The 8,562-nt window shown below is 43.3% G+C and overlaps 1 protein-coding gene across 2 annotated transcripts in view; it reads right to left on the minus strand.

The window, feature by feature from the left end:
- Positions 1 to 3,496, minus strand: part of boc (BOC cell adhesion associated, oncogene regulated) — a 93,608-nt gene extending 90,112 nt beyond the window's left edge. Inside the window, exon 1 of one of the 2 annotated variants that reach the window (XM_063207487.1) lies at positions 3,241 to 3,496. The gene's annotated coding sequence lies outside the window, so the exon portion shown is untranslated. Of the gene's footprint in view, positions 1 to 3,235 lie in introns of both variants that reach the window. The other variant, XM_063207486.1, reaches the window with a different exon arrangement.
- Positions 3,497 to 8,562: the final 5,066 nt, after the last annotated feature.

Here is an 8,562-nt window from a genome sequence, read left to right on the forward strand (position 1 = left end):
CACACACACACACACACACACACACACACACACACACACACACACACACACACACACAAAACTGTGAGAACAGGAGATAGACCAAGGGCTGACAAACTTACTATTCCCCCTTCAACCAAAATTAAATGAACACTCAACCTAAAACACTCAGCAAATGCCGTAGACACACTCAACACACTCATACACACAACCCCCTCTAAACCGCTATAAACACGCTCCCAAGAGCAGTTCTCAGTTCACGCAGGCACGCACACACGCAAACACACACACACACACTGACACTAAACCATGTAACATTCTGAAGATACACACACACATACACGTAAGTTTGGTGTCATGACGTGATCTTTGTGGGGTAAGTTTGGAGATACTTTGAATGCCCAGTAGCGCTTGTGCCAAGCTATTCGGAATAACCATACAATAACTCGGTAACTCTGCTAATGTTCGCCCAAGCCACAAAACACTTTGGGTGGACTACTGAATGGATGTCACGGTTCAAATGGCATTAGGGTGAATCTACTCCGAACCATCGCTTTAACTTTTCAATGTCTACTACAGCGTTCCACTGATGGAACAGCATGCTTTATGGGGCTGCGATACACACCGCAAAGCTGGGGGGAAAAGGAGCTTTGTACCTGGAGCTGTTATGCCATACATAACCCACAGACAGAGTATTACACAGCATTTGAAGAGCTCTTTTCCAAAACGAGATATATCCATTTTATAGAATGTTGGGAAAATGACATTTTTGTATCTGGCATTTGCATTGCAAAATGCATTTTTATAGAAGTTTTAAAGTATGTTCTCCAAACATTTGAATGACAAGAATTCACACATAGGCGATAGGATCTTAACAGTCAATTCCAATATTAAAATGCAAAAAGTCAAAAATGGTGATTATAGCGTTTTGGAAAAGAGCTCTTCATTTATACCACAGACAGTATATGGCTTTACAAATGAGGTGCATGGCTCTTCACACAGGGGGGTAGTCTTGAGATCAGAGGGTTGCAGGATCAAACCCCACTCTCCCCCATCTATGGCTGAAGTGCCCCTGAGCAAGGCACCTAATCCCTCTCTGCTCCAGGGTCTGTAACCAATACCCTGCAAATGACTGCAAATCACTTTGGATAAAACTGTCAGCTAGTACATGCTCTTATATAGTGTATAAATCCACATAATGTTCAGTAGAATTCTACAACAATGGAATTCTATGGATTCTCAAACCCGTCGCCAGGTTTTGACAGTAGCCTAAACTGGTTAAAGCTGAGAAGTACTCTTATACTGACGTAATTACAACACTAGTGCACTACCTTACATGTTCATACACTAGCTATTCAACTGTGGCCAATGGATATTCACTGCAAGCCTACTTCTAACTCTACTTCTACTTCTAGGCTACAAGGCCTACATACAGCTCTGCTATTTAATGCATGCCAATTTTAATTGAAAAGTTAACTACCATAGTACTGCACAACTATGTCATAACACAGGGCCTTTAGTAATGCACTACGACTTGGTCATTGCCTTTCTGGTAAGGGCAAAATTATAATGCTTTGTCTTAAAGGGCTAATAGATGCCTAGTGACGCGGGGAAATGAAATACCTGGCACTAGCTGCGGGTGTATTCGCTGGAATGCGGGGAGGGCTGTGGGCTCGAAGGAGGGCATGTCAAATGCTATCAGGGCATCCATCTGTGCAGCGTGAGGACGGAACGGAGAGCGCGGGGAAGGAACGGGAGAGCCAGCCTTAATAGCCCCTCATAACAAAACCCGCTCGCCAAATAAGGCCTCGCGCCACCGAACCCCAGCGCGAGATTACCAGACTGGAATCAATTAGTCAACTTTGATCCGCGCGCTGAGTCGCCACTGCCACTCACCAAAACCTACTTTGCTACCAATTGGGGAAACTCGCTTTTTTTCTGGCCACTGTTGCTTTCTTCTCCGAGTTTTTTTTATTCCAAAGACTGTTTTTTCTATCCAGCGCTGACGTGATTGCCTGATAATGTTACCCAAGGTGTAGGCCTATACTAACTGTATGTGTGAGTGTGACATGTCACACAGCCTGTCCTGGGACAGGGTCGGCATGCTATTCACGGCTCTGTCTTTATTACTGGCGAGCGTTTAAGTGGACTCCAAATAACAAAACCGCACCTGGGACATTTGACCCCGCGTCGCGCGGCTGTCCACACATCTCCCTCTCTCTTGACATTTTGACGTCATCCCGCCTGTCTTCTGCACTAAACTGCACTCCTAATACTCATTTCTCCAAGATGACAAAAAAATCCCCAAAGTCTTAATCATAAACATATCTGAAGAATGCGTTTCATGTACACACACATCTCGGGCACGTCGTGAATGTGTGCCTATTAGTAGCCTATGTCATATTTGTTTGGAGTTAGGCCTACACATTTAAATCGCTGTAGAGTCTCGGAGAGGTAAATACTTTTTTCGTTAAATGTTTTAACATCTGCCCCGTCCAGCCAGTGAAGTTAGCCCGTCCCCGGCGCTAATTCCAAAGGTAATAGCTTTTAGACAGTCCTGGTAATGTCATTCAGCCTAGTACTGAGGCCTGTTGGAACCAGCAGGGAAGAAACGCTACCCCACACTTGGCACCCCGAGGAATGCGTTCAAATGTCTCAAAACGCACACGGTTGGACCTTTCAGCACAGTTTCCCACAAAAAGCTGAATTTGTAGAAACAAAAAAATCGTTGAAATGTTTAAACATGCGCAATGACCATAAAGCCGAGCCCGTGATAACTATGCTAAAACTAAAAACCAAATGGACCAGACATCAACTCGCCTCAACTTCGCCAACTTATTTCCCGTTAAGAACAAACTATTTGGAGCTGGGGTAAGATTGATATCATGTGTCTGTCTTTTCGTGGTGAAATAGTCCTACCCGTATGTTTTACCAATAGGCTACAATTCCGTTAGTTAGAATGCAATAACAACTGAACGTCGAAACAAAACAACCCAATTGTTGAACACCCGAGAAGTTAGCCATAGCTCAACTTCCATCCCTCAGATCAGAACAAGACGCGCAACATTGCAGCCTAAAATGTAACAGTATCGCGCACGGAAAGTAACAACGACTTCAGCTGTTCCATTCGAATGGATGCAGTTTGAGTGCACCAGAAATCACGTTATAAACTAGGAACAACAGGTTAGCAACAATAGCATTACTAGTACTCCCGAAAACACGCTGCGAGTTTTTTGGGGGAGAAGAAGGAACTCACCTAACCCGTGTAATGTGTCCTGCGGGCTTCTGATCTCGCAATTTCTACGGCTTGGAGTTTTTCCCCCAAACTTTTCACGCGAAGTAAAATATCCAAAAAGGCCGATTTTCGGCTCTGCCCGTTTCCCTCTCTAAAGCGTTTTTGCTTTAAAGTAATTTACTGCGGTGCCACCGACATTTTCTTTCGGGCTCCCCCCAAGTTCCCTCACATTGAAAAGCCGTTTTTGGATGACTGAGCTCTCAAACAATTCTCCCTTTCGCGACGCCTTCCCCGGGCCCTCCCACTTTCCCGAGAAGAGGGAGGGATCTGAACAATGGGCTCCCTTCCCAAAAATCTCCCCGTTGGTATAATGCCCGTCTTGCCGTTCCCCCAAAATTACGCACAGCTCTCACCCTTTGCTATCAAGCCAATGCCCAGTGACATGCGTGGCGAGGAAATTTAGGCTACCTCTATACACACAGTCCTCCACCTGGAGAGCAGAGGAGGAAGGAAAGGATCCCTAAAGTTATGCAGATAGTTAGTAAGGGGGGCTACAGGGCTCCCCTCCCCCTCTCATCTCCTGCCTTACTGCATCTGATTTGGTATGTGCTGGTCTCTCTCCCCAGGCTCCGTATTGACCCCCTCTCTACTCTATTGAGGCGGGAGGGTAGGCTGGGATGGCTGTCGCAGCTGTGTCGGGCTGTGTTGTGCATGTGTGGTGTGTTAGGCTGTGTCGTTTATGTGGTGCCATGTGTGATGATGTGTGTTGTACTGTATGCTGTGGTGTGTGTGTGTTGTGCTCTGGTGTGTGTGTGTGTGTGTATGTTTGTGTGTTGTGTTGTGTTATGCTGTGGTGTGTTGCGGTGTTTTTTTCTCAGTGTGGGTTGTTGTGTTGTGCTGTGTGTGTGTGTGTGTGTGTGTGTGTGTGTGTGTGTGTGTGTGTGTGTGTGTGTGTGTGTGTGTGTGTGTGTGTGTGTGTGTGTGTGTTGTGCCAGGCACAGTTAGGCAGAGCAGAGTGCGTTTCTCAACTCGTCTTTTTCAACAGGGGCCCTAGAGCCCATACGACACCACCAGCATTTCTCATACTACACTGATCACAGAACTGCAGACCAGAACCCCTGCATGCACTCTCTGTCTGGAATGTCTCCCTTTTTTCTTTCTTTCTTTCTTTCTCTCTTTCTCTCTCTCTCTCTCTCTCTCTCTCTCTCTCTCTCTCTCTCTCTCTCTCTCTCTCTCTCTCTTTTCATGCCTTGAAATGTGAGGCTGTTGGTGGGCCCATTCGAAACGCTCATCATTAATAATGGCCCAGTTCTGACAGAGCGTGCTCTCCCCTGCCGACTGGAGAGGAGAGGGGTCAGAGTTGGTATTGAAGAAGAGGGGAGTGTAGAAGAGGAGAAGAGATGAGAAGAGAGGAGAGGGAGGGGGAGAGGCGATGAGAAGGGGAGAGAGGAGAGGGGCCAGACTTCCCAACACCACCATACCTGCAGTTCGCTGCCTCAACTAAAGCTGTCTGCACAGTGCACACTTGCAGACTTGCAACTCCAACCAAGTTGTCCGTCTGTCCCTAGGTGGTCTTGCTTGAATGCTGTTTTCTCCCCCAACACACCTGGTCGACCGCACCTGCAGGGACAGGTTTGTGTTTCCGTTACAAACATTGTTACCGGAGTATACAGCTCCACTCTGGATCAGATACAAGAAGGAGAGTCTACTGAAACTGAAGGTAGCTTACAATGATTGTCTGAGGATTCTCCTAATGTGAGCCTGTAATAAAGTTTATATTGGACTTACATTTTTGATGATGTTGTCACTTTACATAGGCTTATCTAATCGATCGAGGTAGGCTATAAATAGTGACCCCTTACGAAAATGGACCGTGGTTTATTATGGTATTACTATGATTATCATGGTTCTACCATGGTATGTCATGATTACTTTAAGTACTCTGAACCTACCATAATTGTACTATGGCTTACTATGGTATTACTGTGATTTTTATGTAGCAACATGGTTCTACCATCATGATTACTCTACCCTTACGAAAATCGACCATGGTTGTAATGCAGTAACCATGGTTTTACTACCACATCTCATGGTGATTCTAAGTACTATCAACCAACCATAGGTTAAATCCGTAGTTAAACCATGGGCAAATCATAGTCAAAACGTGGTTGAATCATAGTTAAACCATGGTTGAACTATAGTCAATCAATGGTTAAACCATAGTCACAAACCGCGCTCAAAAAACCATGACAACTATGAGTAACTAAAAACCATGGTTCAGTTCTCATAGTAAAACCATGGTCCATTTTCTTAAGGGACATCATACTACAATGTTGATTTTCAGCTTCGATTTTAATATGAAAGTAATAGAGTCAAACTAAAGAGAAATATAAGGCAGTTGATCAGGTGGCTGCCACAATTGTTTTTTGATTCACTGTTGTGGACGAGCTGAGGCACAGCATTCTGGGTAGTAGGCAGCGACAGTAACCGCTCATGTCGGCCTGAGCCAGCTGAAGAAAGAAGGGTTGGTTTTTCGAGGAGTGCCATGCTGTACTACTTGTCGAATTGAAAAGCAATAACTGGTGGCCGAGCCATGCCGTGTCAAGCTGTACCAGTCAGAAAACGGTCAGTGGAAAATTGCCTTAAATATACAAGGTCTATGCCAAGTCTCTGCCCCGTTCATAATTTCTCCAACATGGAGGACATTCTCTGTCTCTTGCTCACAAAAGAGCAATAATTAAATAAATAAAGCACTAGATCTGTCCTTTTCGCTCATCCCTTATTTCAGTGGAAGGCGTAGTTTCTGTCACTGTGCGTTTTTTTGCAAAGAAATGCACAGTGGTAGCCTAGAAGATGTTTTTAATAAATAAATGGCCTCAGCCACCCCCCCCCCTCCGTCTCCACCCTCAATCCATCTCTACCTCCACCTCCCTCTTCATCCCTCTCTCCATCTCTCTCCATGATGTAATTGCTTGCAGTTCAATGCTGCTCTTTGTTCATTCTAATTGGATACTCTGCCATGGACCTCTGAGGTGGGCAGGTAGGACACACTTACACACACACACACACACACACACACACACACACACACACACACACACACACACACACACACACACACACACACACACACACACACACACACACACACACAAACTAGCGCACACACGCGATGCACACGCACATGCACACACACATTCTGTACATTTCTTTTAGAAAAATAGCTTTATTATGAGGTTAACCCGTTAGACATTATTGACATTGATAAAAGGTGATCTGTTAACCAACATTAAAATATTATTGACATTGCTTAAAGGTGATCTGTTAAGACAGGGTTATCCAAACTGGGGTGCGTGGCCTGCCACAAGGGGGTGCGTGAGGTGGTGCAATTGAGCAATGGCAGATATGTGTGTTTTTATACAGCATTATTATTGAGAAATTTTTGATTGTAATGTGCATTGTATGCTGGAAGAAACGTCAGGTCTATTGGAAATGGGGATTCCCCAAATGACTGCATAATCTGCAATGATTTGTGGAGTGAAGCCATATGAATGTCCATCAGCACACAAAAACATACGTTCAGGGGGTGTGCGAACCACATTGAAATGTACAAGGGAGTGCGTAAGGAAAAAAGTTTGGGAGCAGCTGTGTAAAGATATTACATACATTGCTAATAGATGATATGCTATATATTATTGATATTGCTAATAGATTATTTGTTAAGATATTATTGACATGGCTTTTAGATGATCTGTTAACCACTTTAGATATTACTGACATTGCTAAATGCTAATAAACAACAGTGAATATCCAACTACTGTCTGTCTGTTAACAGTTTTTTCTAATTGCTTAAGTTAATGTTTCATACACTTAACACTCTACACACAGCTACTACAGTACAACCTCACACCAAACTAGCAAAACAATGTAGATAGGGTTTTGTAATGAATAGGCCTACTTGTGATGTAAACACACATGGAATGAGACTTCAATCATGGATGTTTATTTATTTTCACCAAAACAAACTTAAATTAATATATTTGTATATCCTATGTAAATCAAAAACACAAGAAAACACAATACAAATCTACTGAAAACAAAATGAAATGACTGAACATCCATTTGCCTTGCTGAATATGGTCACAAGATTTCATTGACATTACATGCTATGTCTTCAAGTGACAGACAGCAGAGAAAGTGTTGCCTTGGATGGCGTATCCTAGCCAGGCTGTGCCCTCCTAGTGACACAACACCTTCAGCTTTTCCTTTAGTCAGGCCAAGAACAACACAAACACGATTCTGAGCTCCTGAAAAAACGGGAACTCCTCCCACTTTGTCAGGAAGCAAACAACCATTAGCAAACTAAGGGAGGTTGGTCAAATGGGAAATGGGAAATTTGGGAAGTTGGGAAATGTTAATTGTTATGCTTTTGGTCAAACCAAGTCTCGAAGAGATTTGAAAGTCGATGATAATCAGGCTAGGCGTATCCACCCCCGACATGCTGTCTGGTCAATGTCTGTGTAGCTTATTGAGGGCTTGTGCCTTACACACTTTACTTAAAGCCCATATCTATAACTCATTATAAGCACATTTATAACACATTATAATGTGCACTATAATTACTTACAACGTATTATGACTATTATTGTCATGTTTTGGAATGTTTTCCTTTCTGTAGTAGGCCTACTTACAGTGTGACAGGTCTTGACCAAAACCCTGCCATTTTATCACCTGCTGGTCCTTATGATGAAGTTAAACTATTAAAACATAGTAGAGAATGCAATTTGTCCTCACCATGTAGCAGTAATTGAAGATATCCCTTCAAGATACAATGTATGAGTGACTTTTCATGCTGTTTGAAACCCATTCATATCATTCAGTACTGTATTTAACTCTACAGATGAATGAGAACAACTTAACCAAGGCACTACTGCACCCCCATGCCATCATGGAGGCTGACTTTTGAAGTTAACACTAACACAAGTTGGATGGTCCATTTTCACTGTAGCACAGGATGTGCAAGACTCTATTATTTTAAAAAAGAATTGACTTCTGCAACTTCTGCTGACTTCTGTAAGTAAAGGACAGTTTCCCATGTCTTCTGGGCCTATTTCAAGTGAGCTCGGGTGCAAAGGAGAATGTTAAACCCCTCTATCATTTGCACACATTAAGCATTCTTAATATGGTCAATTTTCAAAAGCTGTGTGCTAGAGTAACTTATTCCCTCTGCATCTTTAATTCTGAGTGACTCAGCCTCTCTGTGATGGTCTGTAGCTGGACACTCATTATTGTCCCACAGTACAATCCATTTTGAAATGTTCTTCTTTATTGTTTTATATTATTTGGAT

Source organism: Engraulis encrasicolus, chromosome 9 (genome assembly GCF_034702125.1).
Source record: "Engraulis encrasicolus isolate BLACKSEA-1 chromosome 9, IST_EnEncr_1.0, whole genome shotgun sequence".
Taxonomy (NCBI): domain Eukaryota; kingdom Metazoa; phylum Chordata; class Actinopteri; order Clupeiformes; family Engraulidae; genus Engraulis; species Engraulis encrasicolus.